Source organism: Sus scrofa, chromosome 9 (genome assembly GCF_054392235.1).
Source record: "Sus scrofa isolate SSC_HxYL_T2T_F1_AM1 chromosome 9, Sscrofa_HxYL_maternal_Yorkshire_Landrace_v2.0, whole genome shotgun sequence".
NCBI classification, from domain to species: Eukaryota; Metazoa; Chordata; class Mammalia; order Artiodactyla; family Suidae; genus Sus; species Sus scrofa.
The window spans coordinates 83,930,959-83,953,629 of record NC_139391.1 but is presented as its reverse complement, the minus strand read 5'-3'; the positions used below and the strand labels follow the sequence as shown (position 1 = coordinate 83,953,629).

The window sequence follows — 22,671 nt, the reverse complement described above, 5'->3', positions numbered from 1 at the left end:
AAGCAAGAGTTTTAACTAAGGAAACACCACCCCTCCTTCCCAGGCAGCTGAAGAGGCAGCTACATGTCTGACAGTGGCTCTGCTCCCCCCATACCACCCTTCTTGTAATCTTGTAGCAACTACATGCCTTATGTCCTTGCTAGCAGCTCTGCTAGCAGTACTCCAAGCCTTGCTTATCAGTTTGGTTTTTGTAATCTTGTTTACTCAGCTTCTTAGGCAGGAACACTGTCTGCTCAGGGAAGGGGGAGGGCCAGGCTGCTTGTGGGGGAAAAACAAGACCCAGAAGTCTATATTGTATAAAAGCTACCCAGAACAAAGAGCTGGTGCTCAGACTCTGGAGGCGACTCTGCTGAGCCGGCAGCAGTGCTGAATAAACCTGGCTATTCCACATCTCTGAGTGCTGCTTGTCTCCTTCCACTGATACAGTTTCTGCAACATTTTCTGGTATGTTGGCCAGGAAGCCAACTACTGAGCTTATCCCTTGTGCCACTGTTGCTGGGGAACCCAGGAAGGCTGAAATTGCTGGCCCAGTGACAGGCAGATAGTGAATGCCTGGCCCTTTTGCCAGCTCCTAACTCTCACTTGGACTGTACTGGCCTCAGCTCATACCTCTTCCTGAACAGACTCAGAAGGAAAGCAGAAGCAGGTTCCAGGACAGGATGTCAGACTGGTGAGTGCCCCAGTGACACCTGCCTGAGTCAGGACCCACCATATGGCAGAAGGAGAGACTGATCACCTCTCAGTGACCAGAGGGTCACTCAGGATAGGATTTGTTCCCTCAGGATCTGGTGGCCTGTCAATTCTGGTGTGTGTGTGTGAGTGACTGGAGAGAACAAGAGCACATGCTCCAGGGTCTTCAGACTATGGAGCCTGAGTGGGTCCTAACCTGTAGTTCCTTGGTGACCTCATAACGTTTTAAGGCTGTGTCAGGGTCTGAGGGTTCTCTTCCCTCCCTGTGAGACTGGTCCAGGTTCAGGGTTTATATGAACCAGCCACATGCCAAGTGGCACCTTAAACTCCTGAGTGGGGGACAGTCAGGCATACTAAAGTGAGTGCTCCCCTCCTGTTTGTTTTGTGATGTTGTGACAGAGTGAGAACTCACACAATGGGTAAATCAGCTTCAAAACCCACTGTCTTAGAATGTATGGTTAAGAATTTTGAGAGGATTCTCTGGAGATTATAGTGTAAAACTGAATTCTGGAAAACTGTGCACTCTCTGTAGCCTAGAGTGGCCCTCGTTTGGGTCAGATGGCCCTCAGAAGTGTCCTTAGATGTGCCCATGATCTGAGCAGTATGTAATGTTCTAACAGGAGACCCTAGACACCCAGGCCAATTTCCATACATTGATCAATGGTTAGAAGTTGACAAGTTAAGGCCTCCTTGGATTTGGTTCTGCGTCACAGGCCAGGGACATAAGTTCCTAGTAGCTCAGTCCAAAAAGAAAACTCTGCCTCAAGAAAAGAATCCACGGAGTTCCCATCATGGCGCAGTGGTTAACGAATCCGACTAGGAACCATGAGGTTGCGGGTTTGGTCCCTGGCCTTGCTCAGTGGGTTAACGATCTGGCGTTGCCGTGAGCTGTGGTGTAGGTTGCAGACACGGCTCAGATCCCACGTTGCTGTGGCTCTGAGTAGGCTGGTGGCTGCGGCTCCGATTGGACCCCTAGCCTGGGAATCTCCATGTGCCTTGGAAGCGGCCCAAGAAATAGCAAAAAAAAAAAGAAAAGAGTCCACCTATTTTTCAAGGAGAGGCTGAGGACTTGCCCCCTGTGCCACCTCCCTATATGCTACCGGCCCCTCCTTTGGGGGCTGAAGGTCCCCAATTGCCCACAGCTCACTGCACTATGTTTCATCTCCTCCTCCTCCTCCTGAAGTCCCCAAGGCGATATTGCCCCTGCAGTGGGATTCACCAGAACCAGTGAGCCAGTGTCTCTGGTCAAACTGGGGAGCAGCCACCTGGTGCTACAAATGCCCTTATGGGAGGCACATGGACTGCAACATATCATTCCTGATGGGACCATACAAGGGGGGACCAGTCTTCTACTGTCAGCCCTTTTCCATGACAGACCTCCTCAACTGGAAACATCACACTCCTTCACACTCAGAAAAGCCTCAGGCACTTTCAACCTTTTAGAATCCATTTTCCAGACACACCACCCCACCTGGGTAGACTGTCCACAGCTCCTTCTCAGTTTGTTTAACACTGAGGAGCACCGACAAATTGTAACAGCCCGGAAATGGCTCCAGACCAATGCCCCAGGGGATCAACTAGATGAGGAAAACTGGGTAAGGGAAGTCTTCCTGGAGGAGGGGCCCCACTGGGATTATAACACCAAAGAGGGAAGAAATAACTTGGAGACATACCAACAGACCCTCTGACAGCCGGCAAAAAGCCTACTAACATGGCCAAGACCACTGAGGTACTGAAAAAGCTGCATGAAACCCTGGCCAACTTCTATGAGAGAGTATGCAAGGCTTTTCGAATCTTCACCCCTTTTGATCCTGAAGCCCCTGAGAACAAACGGATGATAAATGCTGCCTTTGTGGGCCAAGCCCAATCAGACATCTGTAAAAAGTTACAGAAATTAGAAGGATTTACAGAAAAGAAACTACCATCATCAGGGCCATGGGTGCCCAAACATGCAGGCCCATCTGCTGTTCCTAACAGTGCTGGTTAGTAGGCCATGAGGTAGTACATGAATTTCTTTACCTACTGACTGCCCAGTTCCCTTGATGGGAAGAGACCTGCTGGCCAAAATGGGAGCTCAAATCTCCTTCTCTGCCAATGGATCAGCTCAACTCAAATTAACAGAACCACCCTCTCCTTTAACCACGGCACTCGCTGTAAGGAGGGAAGAAGAATGGCACCTGCACCCTTCCCCTCCAGAAGAAGGGACCATTCCCCTGGAACTAGAGACTGAATACCCATTGGTTTGGGCTGAAAGAAACCCTCTGGGTCTAGCAAAATACCATGCTCCTCTCTTGATTCATCTGAAACCTGGAGTTCAGCTGGTAAAGCTGCAGCAGTACTTAATTCCCAGAGAAGATTGACTGGGAATCCAGGCTCACCTGAACAGGCTACTTGAGCACAGACTTTTGATAATGTGTGAGTCCCCCTGGAATACCCCCTCATTGCCTGTAAAGAAATCGAGGACACAGGACCACTGCACTGTTCAGGACCTAAGGGCCATAAATAAGACCACAATCACATTGCACCCATCCATACTTAATCTATATACCCTGCTGGAGCTGATCCCTTCCACTGATGAGTGGTTCACTTGCCTGTACTTAAAAGATGCCTTCCTCTGCCTGCAAGTGGTGCCTGCTAGTCAGCCCTTGTTTGCCTTTGAATGGGAAAATCCACACACTGGGACAAAGGATGACTCACTTGGACAAGACTCACACAAGGATTCAAGAACACTCCTACTCTTTTCAGCTTCACCCTGGCCACTGACCTGGCTGAATTTCCTGGACAAAAACTAGACTGTGTCTTGCTGCAGTACACTGATGGCCTCTGGCTGGCCAGCACCACACAGGCTCAAAGCCTATAAATAACAAAAGCTCTCCTCTCCCTACTAATGGAAGCTGGGTATCAGATATCAAGGAAAAAAGGCACAAATCTGTAAAGACAAGTCAAGTATTTGGGCTTTAACATCATGTGGGGCCAATGAATGCTGAGGACTGAAAGAAAACACACAGTTTGTGCCATTCCAGTCCCTCCCACCTGCTGGAAGGTGCGTGAGTTCTTAGGGGCAGTGAGATTCTGCAAGATGTGAATCCCTGGGTTTTCAGACTTGGGCAGACCTCTATGTGAGACCCTGAAAGGAGGAGAAAAGGCTCCCCTTGGATGGGGATCAAGCCAGGAGGCAGCATTTCAGGCAATCAAGACCAAACTCACTGAGGCTCTGGCCTTAGAACTTCCCTATGTAACCAGAAAACTCAACGTCTTTGTTCATGAGAAAAATGGAATGGCCTTGGGAGTCCTAACCAAGAATTCAGACATTGGCAGCGGACAGTGGCATATTTGTCTAAGCAAATTGACTCAGTTGTGGCCCGATGGCCTCCCTGCCTCCGAGCACTGCCAGCTACCAACTTGTTAGTAAGGGAGGATGGCAAGTTGACTCTGGGACAGAGAGCCTCAATGTTAAAGTCCCATATTCAGTTGTAGTACTGATGGACAATAGGGGCCACCATTGGCTCATGCATGCACGAATGACTCAATACAAAGAGTTATTATGTGAAAATCTGTGGATAAAGCTGGAAGTTGTATGAACTCCAAACCCAGCCACTTTTCTACCAGATAAAGCGGTGTCCCCAGACTCAAACTGCTTAGATACACTAGATGAAGAATTTTCCAGCAGGCCTGACTTAACTGATAAACCACTTCAAAAATCCAGACATGGTTTTATATACTGATGGCAGCAGCTTCATGGAGGATGGAAAAAGGATGGCAGGATATGCTGTGGTATCTGATTCAGAAGTGATGGAAGCAGAAGCATTCCTCAGGATTCATCAGCACAGAGAGCAGAATTATGGGCATTAATCAGAGTGCTGGATCTCAGCCAAGACCAGAGAGTTAATACCTATACTGACTCATGGCATGCCTTTACATATCTTCCTGCTCTCTGCTCCTCTCTCTCCCAACAGTGCATAACTAGATTGCAAAATAATTCTTTGGGTGAGAAAATGGACCAGCATTTGTAGCCAAGATAGTACAGCAGATGGCAAAAGCCTTACAGATCAGGAGGAAGCTGCATTCTGGCTATCGTCCTCAAAGCTCAGGGAAAGTAGAATGCATGAACTGAACCTTTAAGAAGATTCTAGCAGAGTTATGTCAGGAGACTGGCTTGCCCTGGGTAGATATGCTGGTAGCCCTCCTAAAAGTAAGATGCTCACCCCAAGTGAGGATAGGATTCTCACCATTTGAAATCTTATATGGAAAGCCACCTCCACTGATCAGTTTGAGAGGAAACACCAGAGAATTGGGAGACTTAGATTTACATAGACAACTGCAAAGATTGGGGCTCACACTCTCACAAAGAAACAAATGGGTCACAGATAGAATACCTATATCTTTACGCCTAACAGTACACCCCCACAAACCAGGGGACCAGGTGTGGATAAAGGACTGGAAAAAGGAGCCTTTAAAGCCGGTATGGAAAGGGCCCTATACTATAATCTTAACCATTCCTACTGCTCTCAAACTGACGGGGAGAGACACCTGGATCCATCACTCCAGAGTTAAACTGGCTGGCCCAACTGATGACTGTGGGGAATGGAGAGCTGCCCTTGATCAGGAGAAACCTCTAAAGCTGACAATACAGAGGAAGAGACAATAATCTCAAAGCCCTGCTCTGACCATACCAGAAGCTTGTCAGTCAACGCACAGATGAAGCTTGCAGAATTGGCTGTCCATTTATGTTTGTTGTTTACTATTATTAATAATTACTATTATTAATTATTATCCACCTTGACTCTGTCAGGATCCATTCTGATGGGTGCAGATGCACCCTGAACATCAAGAGGGGGGAATGAGGTAAGAGTTTTACCTAAAGAAACAACCCCCCCCCACTAGCTGAGGAGGCAGCTACATGTCTGACAGTAGCTTTGCCCCCCGCCCCATACCACCCTTCTTGTAATCTTGTAGCAACTACATGCCTTATGTCCTTGCTAGCAGCTATGGTAGCAGTACTCCAAGCCTTGCTTATCAGTTTGGTTTTTGTAATCTTGTCTATTCAGCTTCTTAGGCAGGAACACTGTCTGCTCAGGGAAGGGGTAGGGCCAGGCTGCTTGTGGGGGAAAAAGAAGACCCAGAAGTCTATGCTGTATAAAAGCTACCCAGAACAAAGTTACCCTGGTGCTCAGACTCTGGAGGTGACTCCTCTGAGCCCGCAATGGTGCTGAATAAACCTGGCTATTCCATATGTCTGAGTGCCACTTGTCTCTTTCCTCTGCTACAGTTTCTGAAACAACTTATTTGTGTGAATCTAAGCCTTACTATTGGTCTGTGAATTTATTACCATAGTCAGGAGAAAGTGCTGCCATTAAGAAAAAAGTCCTCAAGGTCCACGTCTAGAAAAACAAAATTAAAGATATCCCTGTATCCTTTTACTTACCTTAATGATTCTCCTTTTCATTCTTTGTTTCCTAGCCTTTTACATAGCTGGGACACCACCAGGTAGTAGTCATGCTTCCATTCCTTTTATACATCCTGCTCCCAACTCCTTTAATTCCAAACATCAAAGAATACCTGGCCAATCTTTCATTCCAAGTCTTTATAATGAGTGATGTGCTAATATCATATACATTTTGGAGGAATGTCCTACAGAGCTTTGTAATAGAGAAGAACAAATCTGGCTCCATATTTGATTTGTTAATTCTATTTTAACCTTACTTTAAACTTTGTCCTCTGTCACTTGTGCTTAGTCATCCTGGCTTTGCACCTTTTACAAAAGGATTCTTCCTATAGCTTGAAATATATAGGATATCCTAATCTTAAGGCTATGACCTTTAAGAGTGTCACATTTTTAGATAAAAGGTTGCAGAACAGAGAATAACATTTGTTTTGTTGGAGAATTACAGGAGCATCTTGACCTGACCTACCTGGATAGCTCTAAGAACAAGAGATCTAACAAAATGAAATTTGCAACAATAACCACACTATTCCCTCAACTCCTCTTTAACAGGGCTTTGCTGAAAGCCTTTTAGGCAGGAGCCACCTGTCTCCTTGCACAGTCCTGTAATAAACATTTTCTTTCTTTCTTTCTTTTAAATTATTATTTTTTAATAGTTATTTCCCCAATACATTTTTTTCTACTGTACAGCATGATGACCTAGATACACTTACATGTATACATTCTTTTTTCATGCATTATCATGCTCCATCATAAGTGACGAGACATAGTTCCCAGTGCCATACAGCAGGATCTCATTGCTTATCCATTCCAAAGGCAATAGTTTGTATCTATTAACCCCAAGCTCCCCAACCATCCCACTCCCTCCCCCTCCCCCTTGGCAACCACAAGTCTATTCTGCAAGCCCATGATTTTCTTTTCTGTGGAAAGGTTCATTTGTGCCTCATATGAGATTTCAGATATAAGTGATATCATATAGTATTTGTCTTTCTCTTTCTGACTTACTACATTCGGGATAAGAGTCTCTAGTTCCATCCATGTTGCTACAAATGGCATCATTTTTTTCTTTTTTATGGCTGAGTAGTATTCCATTGTGTATATATACCACATCTTCCTAATCCAATCATCTGTTGATGGACATTTGGGTTATTTCCATATCTTGGCTATTGTGAATAGTCCTGCAATGAACATGTGGGTGCATGTGTCTTTTTTTAAGGAAAGTTTTGTCCAGATATATGCCCAAGAGTGGGATTGCTGGGTCATATGGTAGTTCTATGCATAGATTTCTAAGGTATCTCCACACTGATGTCCATAGCAGTTGTACCAGCTTACATTCCCACCAACAGTGCAGGGGGGTTCCCCTTTCTCCACACCCCCTCCAGCATTTGTTAATTGTGGACTTATTAATGATGGCCATTCTGACTGGTGTGAGGTGGTACCTTATAGTAGCTTTGATTTTCATTTCTCTAATAATCAGTAATGTTGAGCATTTTTTCATGTGCTTATTGGCCATCTGTACATCTTTCTTTTTTTTTTTTTTTTTTTTTTTTTTTTTTTTTTTTTTTGCTTTTTAGGGCATACCTGTGGCATATGGAAGTTCCCAGGCTAGAAACTGAATTGGAGCTGTAGTTGCCAGCCTACACCACAACCACAGCCACAGTAATGTGGGATCTGAACCATGTCTGTGACCTACCACAGCTCATGGTATTACCAGATCCTTAACCCACTGACTGAGGCCAGGGATTGAACTTGCATCCTTATAGATACTAGTTGGGTTTCTTACTGCTGAGCCACACAGGCACTCTTGCAATAAACTTTGCTCTGAACTTTGACATTTCAGTATTGTTTAGTCTCACTGTTTGTCAGGCACACAAACTTGTGATCAATAATAGCTTTAGAGCAGGCTATAAATTACGTTCATTATCTGGGATCTACACAAAATGTTTCATTTTCATTCAAATTATTGAATCATTAGTAGACAGGCAAGTAAAGTATTTTCACATGGTCTACCTGAGGCCAACTTGTGAATCCCATATAAATATTTTGTTCTACATTACTTGGTTATGGATAGGCAAAAAGAAACCAAGGAACTGAAGACTGAAAACGTAAAATAAATTTTAATTTGTGCCTTAAACATTGAAATAAAGAGTTTTGGCTTTCCAGTTTATCTTTTTTTTTTTTTAGATCAATATATTCAGTATATTGGCTCATTTAGATGGTTCTATCTGCTGAAAATAGTTTCAGGAAAATGTAGTATAATTGTCTTGATGTCCTTTTCCCCTCCCACCTACATTTTTTTTTTCCCTTTAAGTCCTCACCTGTAGCATATGGAAGTTTCCAGGCTAGGGGTAGAATCACAACTGCAGCTGCCACCCTGAGCCACAGCCGCAGCAATGCCAGATCTGAGCTGCATCTGCAACCTGCACCAAAGCTTGAGGCAATGCTTAATCCTTAACCCACTGAGCAAAGCCAAGGTTCGAACACATATCCTCATAGATACTATGTCAGGCTCTTAACCAGATGCGCCACAATGAGAACTCCCCAACTACGCTTTTTAAACATATATATATTCATATACATAAAATTTTTAAAGTATGATATTTGCATTTCAGTAAAATACCTTAAATTAGTCCTACTAAAGAATCAATGAAAAAATTTAAATCATCCATTATATGATTAGAATAGGAAGCTTCTATGGAAGGAAGTGATACTAAAGACAAGAACAATTAGGATTAACTAAGTTACTGAGCAATGAAGACAGATTCAGGACTACTTAAGCAAAATACAAAAGAGTAGCAATATAAATAAGCCCTCCTAAGAGGAGGCTTTGCCATTCAGAAACATAGGACTCAGGTAAAGAATGCAAATTCATTAACATTTTTAAGAGGAAAAGGAGATATTGTTATGGTAGATTCAGATGAGTTATGAAGAAGGTCACCAAAATAACCTAAATAACTGTGAAAATTACCTAATCTCATTGGTGCAGTGTCTCAGAACAAGTACACAGCAATAGAAGTGACATTCAGACACCCAAGAATGTATTGCCTCAAGTTACTGGCACTGCATTTACATTTTATCGCTGAATAGATTTCCATGGAAGAAAATTTCGCTGGAGGCTGGAAGTTTTTAAAAACTAATTTTATGTCACTAATTCACAGAGATAAGTATACAATGTTATACATTTATATATAAATAAACTTTCTGTAAATGTAAAAGGAAAAACATATGCCCCTCCACTTCACAAGTTTCATTTCTTTTAATACAAACACTGCTCAGAAAGCGAGGACCAATATCCAAGTGTCAAGATATGTGTATACTAGGACTCCCAAGAGCATAGGTTCTCACTGGTTTTCTGGGTACTTTCTTATATACTCCTCGTGTAATACAATCAGAACAAGCAATCAAGAAAATTTGATTTATAAAGCCTTTATCCTAAGAAAGAAAAGAATATAGAGAAAAATTAAGAAAATGAAAATGATGACTGCTAAACCATTTGCATTTAAAGACTTGTGCACTTGGTTTTTGGCAAAGTCTTGATACTATGATTGCATAGAGTAAGGACAAATCAGTTAAGTATATAAATAAATGACAGCTAACAATACTCTACCTTTGTTATTTTAGAGGTGTTTGATTTCTTAGTATGTTCTTATGTTTTAGTATGAAGGGGAAATTTACATTTTAGGAAATAAAAATTCATAGTGAGAATTAAAAATTCTCTTTCATGTAGACGCATGGATAAAATATGGAGTCAAATATCTGTGAATAAAAGTACAGAATAGAAGGTTAGGTAAATTAGCAAAAATGAAGAGTCAAAGGAAAAAGAGAATGAATAAACAAAAAAAGAAGGAAAAAGAGAATGAGTGAATTATAAAAGAAGGAGTTTTTGTTTTTGTGCCACACCTGGGTCATGTGGGTCATGTATAAGTTTCTAGGCCAGGGACTGAACCTATGCCACAGCAGGGACTCAAGCTGCTACAGTGAAAATGCCACATCCTCAGCCTACCGTACGACAAGGGAACTCTAAGAAGGAGACAGTATGTCTAGCAGACATCTATGTAGTGCTCACCATATTCACTACAGGTAGTATTGCAGGATTTTGTGTGTAAATGTGTATGTGGGTGTGGATATCCTCAAATAGCAAACCTATTATTCTCATTTTGCAGTAAGGAATTTGAAATTTAGAGGTATTTACCAACTACCAATCTTTGGTTTGAACCCAGAAATATGACTCCAGACGGTGTGATCTAAAGTGCTATACGATACACTGCTCTTCAAGAATGCTATTAAAGAGAATGTATACAAGATAATTTAGCAGACCAAGGAAAAAGAAAAATACAAAAGATCAAATAGGACTTTGGAATTAGTTATTGATATAAGAAAAATAGTTAATATCCTTACCCATAAAGCAATTCTAAAGTTGTATTGGTGTCAAAGAAAGGACAGGCAATTTTGTCCTTTGCCTTTGAAATCCAATTTATGATGTCCAATGCCATAAATATTTAGCAATAGCTGTGATCTATAAATATTTAATACAAATGAAGTCATAAGTATATAACTCAGACTAAATGCTAATTAAAAAATATAAAGAAGATTGGTAGTTACTTTTCCCCCCAAACTTCCAGATGGTGTTTAATCAGTTTACGTGACTATATTTAAGAAGAGCATAATTTAAATAATAATTCAAATGTAATTTGTCAGTTATAGCAAGCAGCATTCATAAAGATTCTGTGACTTTATCACAATCCTTTTATCATATAGTTCTTCTACAATTATCCATTTTACTATCAACTTTGTTGCTGCTATTTTAATAATTCTAAAGTAGTTTGTCTTTAAGCCTTTAGAAAAGTAATACATATACCACTCAGAGCTTTAAAGAAGCTATTTAACTATAAGAAATTCAAGAGCATTTCAATCATCTTTTTAATACTCTAGTTATGTTAAATAATAATCCCAATAATAGAAAATCATTTTACAACTAATCTCAAGTGGATGACACAAGAATGCATTTCATCAGTTAAATATACAAAAACAATTATTAACTGATATTAATAATATTCATATGTTCAATGTAATTGGGCCAAGTGCAATTGACTTTATTAATTATCCCTGTTCAATTAGGGGCTAAGTATATCTGTGTGTGTGTATACACATAAAGCATACATGTATGTGAATGTATGTATGCATGCATGTATTTTAGAGATTCCCAAAATTCCGATAACAATTTCATCTCTACCTGAACTCCCTGAACCATAAATATACAAAATTAATTCGCTAAAATTAATGACAACTTATTTATAAATGCCAACCAATGTTTATCCATTTGGTTGAGTGCACACTGCATCTCAATGTGTAAGGCTTCAAATACAACATAATGTAATACTGCCTTCAAAATAAAAGCTAGATAGCTTTCCTTTTAAAAAAAATATATTTTGTGGAAATAAAAGGTTGACCTTTGTTTACTGAGTTTTCTATCTTAAGCATAACTAAATTTATGAAAATTCTTATTGAAAAGTAAGAGGTTATAAACGATAAATGTCTTGATAGGGCACTTTGTGTTGTGGCTAAGAAAATGGTATCTGAGCATATCACAGTTTAACAGAATTCTAGGAATCAGCTAATGTGATGACTTTATTATATAAATAAAGGAAGTAAAGCCTAGAGATATTAGAGTGTTCAATGAAATGTTCAAAACCAGTTTTTGTTAGAACTGGAACTAAATATCATGCCCACAGAATCATAATCCATGGCCCTTTAAAGCATTCAGGATTTCTTAAGATATAGTCCTTGAATTGCTACAGTTCTGAGAGATGTTGATAGCTAATCTGAAAAAAAAAATAGGAAAAAAAAAATCCTAGCAGGAAGGATATTTCAGAGAGCACTTAACTATAACTAAGGTATGGACAGCTCTTGAAGAAACCAAAAGGGATGGTGCAGTAACCCAGGACTAGAGCTGTTATCACACAAGCTGCAAGAATAAGAAGAGGAAAACCTAATCAGTTACATAAAGAGAGTCATGTAGCGAAGACCATTTGGAGAGAACAGATGTTTCACTGGGAACAAAAATAGACAGAGGTGACAAAGCAGAGTAAAAATGGGGGAATTAACACCTCAGCCTCTTTCTTTCCTTTTATTAACAGAAGCAAATCTATATGAAAGTTAGTGGCAATGTAACCTGTTGCTGCAACCACTGCTAGTCAGCCTCTCAAGGCAGAAAGCAAAATAGTTAAGGGTAGATTAAAATTCTATGTAGGAAAAATTGAAGGTATATATAGCAGCATAGCCATAGGAATTTTGGGAACACTTAGAGAAATAAATAATTAGCTTTGTTCACTGGATTTAATAGGATCTTGACTGAGAATTTCTAAGATGGGCATGGAACAAAAATGTGTTCATAATTTGAATCTATATATTTATTTTCAAGAGACAGACATTTAAATCTTGCAATTTAATAACATATAATAATGTCTCAAGAAAGCCTGAAATACATTTCTCTTTCCATAAACATGTAAGATCTTAGTAAAAGTCTCTATAATTCACATGAGTATTTTTTAGATGGTTTCTGACATTCTCGAAGATTGTAAAGGCAGTCTATTTCCAAAATTCTTGCACCAGCAGAACAAGGTAATATGACTTTATTAACTTGCTGTTAGCCCGCAAAAGAATACTACAACAAACCTAAAAGCAGTTATAAAGTTCGATTCATTCTTTATCACAACCCCAAAACTTTTCCCCAATAGTCAAAAAGAGAAAGACAGAAATTCTGCAGTTACAAAGTTACTCTAACACTAAATTTTTCAAGGTTCTTATGCCACACATGAATGATATAACTTGAGGGTATATTGTGATATGTTAAAAGATGTTTTCACTAAATCCTAAAGCAACTACTAAAACAACAAAACAAAGAGAACTAATAAGATGACAAAGAAAATAAAATTTAAAAATAAAAAAATCCCAAAGAAGGTAGACAATGTGGAAAAAGGAAATAAAGAACAGATGGTATAAGTAAAAAATAAGAAGATAATACAATAAAATCTAACTGTATCAATAATTATACTAATGTGTTCTAAACACTCCAAGGAAAAGGAAGATATTTTCATAGAAAGTTACAACTTTATAATTCCTATAAGAAATGTGCTTTGGGAGTTCCTGTTGTAGCTCAGCGGGTTACAAACCTGACTAGTACCCACAAGAATGTGGGTTCAATCCCTGGGTTAAGGATCCATGAGGATGCAGGTTCACTCAGTGGGTTAGGATCTGGCATTGCCTGGAGCAGTGGTGTATGCCGCAGACACAGTTTGGATCCCATGTTGCTGTGATGTAGGCTGGCAGCTGCTGCTCTGATTCAACTCTTAGTCTGGGAACTTCCAATATGCCACAAGTGCAGCTCTGAAAAGCAAAAAAGAAAAAATGTGCTTTGTGAAGACACAAATCGTTACAAATAAAATGAAAAAAGCAGACCATGTTAATAACTATCCAAAATGAACATTCAGTGTCATACAAAGTAGGTTCAGAACAATTAAGCAAACAAATATAACATTAATAAAGGTTTATACCCCTAAGAACCAAACTTCAAAATACTTAGAGCAAAAACTATAAGAAATGCCACGAGAAATGTATAAGTTCATAATTGTAGCCAAATATTTGAATTTATCTCTGGCTGGATAATTGATATAAAGTGTGGACAGATAATCAATAAAGTTATAGGAAACAATTTCAACCAATTTGAGCTAATGGACATTTATAGAAAACTCCACTCAACAATAGCAGAATGTATATTATTTTTAAGTGCATCTGAAACATTTATTAAGATAGACCATATTCTAGGTCATAAAATAGGTTTAAATAAGTTTAAAAGGATTCAAGTCATACATAGAATATTCTCTTCCCATAATGGAATTAAATTAGAAATTGACTCCTCAAAGATATCTGGAAAACTATGAAACATTTGGAAATAAATTTTAAAAATGTTAAATAATCCATGGGTCACAAAAGACATCAGAAAGAAAATATTTTGAACTAAATCACAATGAAAAATTATTAGAGCTTGTGTTTGTTACTAAAGCAGTCTGAGTATATGGGGCAAGAGGGTAGAATTTATAACATTAAATGCCTGTATGATAAAGGAATGAATTTCTCAAATAAACAACCACAACTAAAGAAACTGGGGGGAAAAAAAAACCAAAATAAACCCAAAGCAAAATGAGTAAAATAATAGAATAAAAATGGAAGTCCATGAAAAAGAAAATAGGCCAAAAATACAAAAAACTTAATGAAACTAAACATGTTTTTAGATTAAATGAATAAAAATTGATAAACCTCTAGCCAGATTACCAACATCAGGTTTGACATAGTTGGTGTCAGTACAAGTTATATAGATATTTACAAATATAAAATCCAGTAATAACTTTAAATTTGACAGCCCTTGTGAAATGAAAATGGTCCTGAAAGACACAAATTATGAAAGTTCACTCAAGAAGAAATTAGCTCATTGTGAATAGTTCCATATATATTAAAGAAATTGAATTTGTAGTTAAAAACCTACTAACAAAAATTATTCCAGGACCACCGGTTTTATGGGTGAGTACTACTAAACATTTAAGGGAGCAATAATAATTCTATACAATCTCTTCCAGAAATTTAAAAAGCATTGAATGCTGCTCAACTGACTCTATAAAGCAGGAATACACTGACTCCAAAACTAGACAAAGAAGTTCTGAAACAATGAAATGTATCAAGTGATATCCTTCATTAATATAGATGCCAAAATTCTAAACAAAACTGTAGTAAACTGAATTCAACAATATACAGAAAAGGACAACACATGTCAAGAGAAATATATCATAAGAAGGCAAACGGAGTAAAATTCAAAATTACTATCAATGCAATTAACCATTTTAAAAACAAAAAATGATCACCTCAGTACGGTCAGGAAACTTTTCTTTTTATAAAAACCAATAACCATTTCCAATAAAACTCCATCAAAAAAAAAGAAAAAGAAAAACCTCAATCTAATGAAGGACATCCATGAAAATCCTACAGCTAACATCTCATTTTATGGTGAGAAATTACATGCTTTATCCCTGAGATCAGGAACAAGGCAAGGCTATCTGCTCTTACTATCTCTATTCAACACTGTGGTGAAGGTTCTAGCCAACGCAAAGAAAAAGAAGTAAACAGCATTCAGGAAGTAAGGAAAGAAGTATAACTGTCTTTGCAGATGATGTGATCATATTTTTAGAAAATCTGATAAAACCCACAAAAAAATCTATTAGTATGATAGAAGTTTAGCATTACTGCAAAATAGAAGATCAATACAGCAAAATAAGCCACATTTCTGTACACTAATGAGTCAGAAATTGAAATTTAAAACCTTTCACATTATCATTAAAATGAAGTACAAAAAAACACATGAGCTCTGAAAATCAGAAATTATAAAATAATGATGACAGCAATTAAAGATCCAGTAAAAGAAGAGATACACTGTGTTAATGGGTTGTTAAGATATCGATTTTCCCTAAATCGATGTTTATTCATATGGTGATAACCATAAGGGAAAAATATTAATCAAATCTATTCTTCATGCCAATACAAAATAAATTCAAAATGGATCAGAGTTTTAACGACTAAAAGTGAAACCATACCAAAAAAAGAGTTTGAATTTCTGACTCAAAATTCAGAAGCAAAAAAGCAAAAAAAAAATAAAAAAAAAATTAAAAATAAAAAATATTCTTATGAGATTTTTGTTAAGATCAAAACAAATCATAAAAAGTCCCATAATCACATTGCTAATAATAATATTGACTGTTGTCATTCTGATATATTTGTGTATATGTTACAGTAAGTAATAACTTTAATGTCATTAGGAATAAAAATTTTGACTTAGAAAAATTATAAATGTAAAATTATAGAAGTTACAAAAAAGCAATCCTAAATGTGAATTTGTACATTTAAAATAACAATATTACATGTTGCCTAGTACTATCTACTGAAAAACTCAACATGACTTCTCGAGTACAATGGGCATCCCCACTGTAATATTAGCATCTCAATATCATATCACATTACAAGTAACCAAAGTTTCTTGGACAGATGGGTAATCCTTCACACATTTCATAAAGTATAAGGTGATCCCTGTCACCTTGTCCTAGCAGAAAGCCAAGAAGTTTTCAAAGACTATTAAGATAGAGTCAAAGGAACTCAGGAAAAGATTCTCCCTAACCAAGAAAAAAAAAAAAATATATATATATATATATGTATCATTGAAAGGATCACTGCAAGACTAAAGTGTGTTAAATATCTCACAATTTTAATGGTACTATAAAACAAAGTCACATTGTTCAAAAATAATATGAAGTCAACAAATTATTGTAGTCATATGGAAAAGGAAAGAATCAACAATTCCTTCAGTTTCTATATGCCACAGAAGCAAAATGAGGGCACGTTTCTTTCTAAAGATAAATTCTTTCTTAGTAACTAAAGAATGGAATGATACAATATCACCATGATGAACAATTGGAATTAACATCACTTAACAGGGAAGATAACTGGAAATTATGGTACTCGTGATTGACCAGAACTAGATTAAACATATTCCTCCTTAAAAAGATTCAAATATGAATCAGAAAAACTTTGAGACCTAAGCATATCAAATACAAAATTACCCAGTTGTTTTTGACAAACACATTTCAAAGGGGAAAAAAAAGATGGAGTAGGACACATAAATTAAAAGACTCTTAGGAGACATGCTTATCAAATATAATGTTTGCATTATGTTTTTTGGCTACACAGCATACAGAAGTTTCCAGGCCAGGATGAAACCCACTCCACAGCAATAACAACATTGAATCCTTAACCTGCTGAGCCACCAGGGACCTCCCTCATGTTTAGATTTTGATTGAATACTTAAAATAACCAACCATAAAAAAAAGAATGAAAATTGGGTGACAAAAATCACACTTATGCAAACTGGATATTTGAGAGCATAAAGAATTTAGTCAAGATTTTATAAAGAATAATTATGATTATCATTTCTAAAATGATCGACGTTCCCAAACGAGGAGTTAAATCTGAGCTGCAGCTGTTGGCTTATACTGCAACCACAACAACATGAGATCTGAGCGGCATCTGGAAACTACACCACAGCTCACAGCAAGGCTGGATCGCCAGCCCACTGAGCAAGGCCAGAGATCGAACCCACATCCTCATGGAAACAAGCTGGATTTGTTTCTGCTACACTGCAGTAGGAACTTTCTGAAATTTTTATAGATAAGTAGTTATCTGGTATTTTCAAAATAATTCAGTAGAGTGGAGGGAAGGGCAGAATATAAGGATAAATACATAAACAAATTAATAGATATACATGGATGTCTACCACTCTACTTTTTTGTTTTACGGCTGCACCTACAGCATATGGAAGTTCTCAGGCTAAGGGTAACATTCTCTACTTTTGTGTGTGTTTGAAATTTTCCACAGTAAAATTTTAAATTAAAAATTGCTTTAAATTTCAAGATAGTGAAAAGATAAACAACAGAGAATTTGCAAAAGACATCTGATGAAATATTACTACCAAATATACAAAGAGCTCTTAAAATTCAATAGGAAAACATATAATCTGATGAAAAAATGAACCAGACACCCTAACAGACAGCTCAACAAAGATATACAGATGGCAATTACATATGAAAAGATACTCCACACCATATGCCATCAGGGAAATTGAAATTAAAACAATAAGGATACATCACTACATACCTATCAGAATGTCCAAAATCTAGAACACTGACAACATTAAATGTTGGCAGGAATGTTGAGCATCACAAACTCATTCATTAATGGTGGAAATGCAAAATGGCACAGCTATTTTAGAAGATAGTCTGGCAATTTCTTATTATACTCAGCATACTCTTACCACATGATCCAACAATCATGATTCTTGATATGTATTCAAAGAAACTGAAAACTATGTTCACAAAAAACCTGCTGTATTCATAATTGCCAAAAACTTAAAAGGGAAACAATGTTCCCTTCAGTAGGTAAAGGATAAGATAATGGATAAAGAAACTATGTTATATCAGATAATGGAATATTATTCAGTGCTAAAAAGAAAGACTCATCAAGCCATGAAAAGACACAGAGAAAACTTAAAAGCGTATTACTAAGTTAAAACAGCCAATATGAAAGGGCTATTCACTGTTTGACTCCACTATATGACATTCTGGATAAAACAGAACTATGGAGACAGTAACAAGATTAGTAATTGTCAGGAATTAGATGGGAAGGAAGGATAAATAGAGCATAGGGGACTTTTAAGGCAGTGAAATTATGTATTAAAATGAAGGATACATGCCAATATAAACCCACAGAAAGTACTATACCAAGGCTTAATCTAAACTATGAACTATTGGTCAATGATGATGTGTCAATGTAAACTAATCTTCTGTAACAAATGTACTACTCTAGCGCTGGAGACTGAAAAGAAGGGATGGTGTTTCATCTGCAGTGGCAGGGAATATAGGTAGGTGTACCCCATTTTCACTGTGCTTCACTTTATTGTACTTCGTGTTACTGTTTTTTGGTTTTGTTTTTACAAATTGAAGGTTTATGGCAACTTTGCATTAAGCAAGTCCACAAATGCCATTTATCCAGCAGCATTTATTCATTTCGTATGTCTCTTACATTTTGGTTAATTACTGCAATATTTCTTTCAAACCCTCTACCAGTAAAAAAAAATAATGATTTGATGAAAGCCTATATGTTGGTTAGCATTTTTTAGCAATAAAATATTTAAAAATTGATATATTACTTTTTAGACACTGTGATATTACATACTTAATAGACTATAGTACAGTGTAAACGTAAATTTTACATGGCCTGAGAAAACAAAAATTCATATGAATTTTGTGAATTCAGTGTGACTATTGCAATATTTGCTTTACTGCAGTGGTCTAGAACAGAACTTGCAATATCTGAGGTATGCCTATAAATAGGACTCTGTATTTTCCACTCAATTTTGCTGTGAACCTAAAAGGCACTCTAAAAATAATACTTCTTTAAAATTTCTTCAAATTTATTGTATTTTAGCTTTGTATTACAACCTCAACATCAGTTCTGACTGGAATAATCAGAAAGGGAAGAAAAGTAACTCATGTGTTTGGTAGTTTCTTCTGTAGTGGTCAAGAATTCTTTTTCAAGTATAGGGGTAATTCCTTGGCAGGTATTTGAACCAAATGTACCAACAAGAGAAAAATCAATAAAGTTGTTTAAATGGTTTCTTAGGGACATTTGCAATGATGAAACACTGTTCTTTCAAGACCAATAGCTGTACATATTCTGCATTTTTATGTTTTATTCCAAGAACAATAACTAAAATGATTCAAACTTAGAATTTACCAAAAAAAAAATATGAAGCAAAGCTAGGAATATTCTCCTCTCATTGTCATATCTGGTTGAAAAACAGCTTTAATTTCTAGTTTAGATATACATTTAAAACTCTCTAGGCAATAGCTTTTGAATGTAGTTTCTTTTTTTTTCCTTTAATGCTGGATAACCTGGAAATACCAGTAATCTTATAAAACTAAGTGAGAATGTATTCCTTATGATAAGGGATATTATAGTAAGGGATATTATAGTAGATTAGACTATACTGAATTGCAAGTAATCATTTTAGTTATTAGTCTATAAATTTATGAAAAGTCTGTAAGATATGAGAGTGAGTTCTCCCTTCACAATGAAGACTAGAATTCCTAGTCATAGTTTTTAAAATACTGCCTTATAAAAAAAATCTGGTAAAAATTTAAATTATGAGTAATTTATTTAACAACTGGTTCTACAAAAGCAATAAATTAAAACGTCTACCAAATTCCTATTTATAGGACATTGTTTTACACATTTAAATTAATGAACAAAAATGTTCTCTGATTGACAAATCCATTTCAAGTTATTTTAAATAGGTGAAAACGAAGTAATTAAACTGATGTCATTTTTGTATGACAAATAATTTCAGAGTTCCTGCTGTGGCACCAGGAGATTGGAGGCATCTTGGGAGCACGGGGACACAGGTTCAATCCCCAGCCCAGCACAATGCGTTAAGGATCTGGCATTACCACAGCTGTGGCTCAGGTCTCGACTGCAGCTTAGATCTGATCCCTGGCCCTGTTCTCTACAGTGATTGTAATAATTTACATTTCCACTAGTGGTGTAGAAGGGTTCCTTCTTCTTCACATCCTCTCTAGCATTTATTATTTGCAGACTTTATGGTAATGGTCATATTAACTGGTGTGAGATGACACCTCATTGCTAGTTTTGATTTGTATTTCTCTATTAATTAGCAATGTTGATCATTTTTTTCCATCCTCTATGGTATTATTCAACAAAAAATTGTAGAGTACCTATCGTGCATTCTTCCTACCAGGTGCTAGAAATATAAACCTGAGAAAAAGTGGTTAAATCTGTCTTCATGAAAATAATGATCTTTTTCCAGTATATATCACTTAAGATTCATTTTAATTTTAGAATTAAATAGTTTTCTCCTATAGCCAGACTAATTACTATAAACTCCAGTGGGTTCAGAATCCAAAAATAAAAGACCCTATTATAACAAACAACTAAACTTGTCTTCATATTTTTCCACAATGATAGCACAAATTCTGCTAATTGAAGGTGCTTCCAATCATCAAATATACATTTATTTCCATCATTATCATGTTTGTGCAAATATGTCATACTGTAAATACATTCTTTTGTAATAAATTTCAGCTATTTGTCATCATTAGCATATTCCAGATAAGTGAAAATTCATCTATTATCAAAATGTTCATAGATAAAATTATAATCTAGTCAAATGAAACTATTTTAAAGCTTTTTTATATATAGGAGGCATTGAGTAAATATCAGTAATTGTTGTTAATGGAGCAATTCTACAGATATACTGGAATTTTTAAAAGTTGTTTTGAAAGTTGTTCTGAGTTTTATCCACACTGGCTTACTTATCAGCTTATAGAGAGCATAGAGATATAGTACTTTTTGAAAGTGAAAAGTGGATGCTAGTATAAATTTATTACTTGAAGGATGTGGCACAGGAATTATGGCATTATTTTGTTTTATAATAGGCATACTTCTCTCTCATTGTAAGACATATTTTGAAATTGTTTTCTTTCTACATATTAGAGTCAGCTCAACTTTTTCTACCTAAATTTAGTTTGGACAGTGTGAAATTGAGATTTGGTAACTGAGTTGGGTTATCAATGAATTACATAGTCAATTCAGATGCTTCGTAACCAAAAATTCATGTGTCGGCCTGCATTATTCAAATCAGTTTAGTCAACACTGATGAAATTAACTGGCTAATTGGTAAATCACTACTTTGTTTTGAGCTACAAAGACACATTTAGATCCTTTCTGCTGCATATTTCAAAGCACTGAGAGCATTTCTAATCTAAGTGGTACCCTAGAGCCAGAAAGACTTACTGCTATCTTATGGGGTAACCTACATGCTGGGACTAAGGCAATTAATAAAAATTCCCTTGAGTTTGACTTGAAAATGTAAAATAATTTTCTATTTTACTGTAGTCACTGAGATATACATTTTTTCTTCTGAAATCTTATCTGCACAAAATATTCAGAGCCAAACAAATAAACAGTTTGGAAAGCCAAAGTCATTTCAATTAAAGTAAGTATGTGTCTTTTGTTTGTTTTTCTCTTTTGAAAAATTCCAAGAGGGACAATAAACCTTAATATCCAGATTGTCTTATATGTGACATTTGCTTTTATAAACCATGCAGTTATCAAGAGCTAATCCTGTAGAGAAACTAATCAAGGAAGGTGTTACACAAATGCAAAACATATGATTAAAGAGGGGGAAAGCAAATCTCATGCAAAGAACTGAATATTATAATAAAATTGCCACTGAATGGAGATGTGAAGACTTCAAGCTCAGTTTAATTAGGCCACTGAGTGGAATCCCCTAAGACCAACAACAATTGAACAGCTAATAATCAGTTTGTTCTTTACTGATTACCAGTTAATCATGTCCCAAACACAATCCTGGTCCCCTCTCTAATTATGAATACATTTTCAGGCTTCCTTTAATTTCTGCACTTTTTATGGATGCACAAGTCTTAATCAGTTAACTCTAAGAGTGCCTACAACCGTTAGTGAATGCCTTGAAAGATCTTCCTACTGTTCAGGAAGTAAATATTTGCATCCTTTTGTGCCACAGTGGTAAACATCAGCAGATATTATGTGGGGAAAATAGGAGCATAGAAGGCAAGTGCGCATCAGCGTAGGGCAGATTCTTTCTAAATAAAGGTTATTTTTTTTTTTTGAAGTCTTGTTCCTTATGGAAATCTGGAGCATCTCTCTCTCTCTCTTACATACACACACACAGAAGGAGTAAAAATTGCCTGTGGTTCTACCATGAAAAGAGAATCACTCATAATGTCTTCATTATTTTTTTTTTATATATTTGAGGGAGAAACATACATGTATAATGTATATGTTCATATATATATATTACATCCTATTTAACAAATATGCATTCT

The 22,671-nt window shown here is 36.7% G+C and overlaps 2 long non-coding RNA genes across 3 annotated transcripts in view; one reads left to right on the top strand and one right to left on the bottom strand.

Moving 5' to 3' along the window:
• LOC146400013 (uncharacterized) overlaps positions 1-22,671 on the bottom strand; it is a 382,143-nt gene that overhangs the window by 63,784 nt on the left and 295,688 nt on the right. The window contains exon 3 of one of the 2 annotated variants that reach the window (XR_014815874.1): positions 12,529-13,519. The exons of the other annotated variant lie outside the window; for it this stretch is intronic. This is a non-coding gene — a long non-coding RNA (uncharacterized LOC146400013). Of the gene's footprint in view, positions 1-12,528; positions 13,520-22,671 lie in introns of those variants that run through there. 2 annotated transcript variants of the gene reach the window in all.
• Positions 567-21,795, top strand: LOC146400014 (uncharacterized). Its single transcript, XR_014815875.1, has 3 exons — positions 567-670; positions 18,593-18,647; positions 20,136-21,795. It is a non-coding gene; the product is annotated as an uncharacterized LOC146400014 (long non-coding RNA).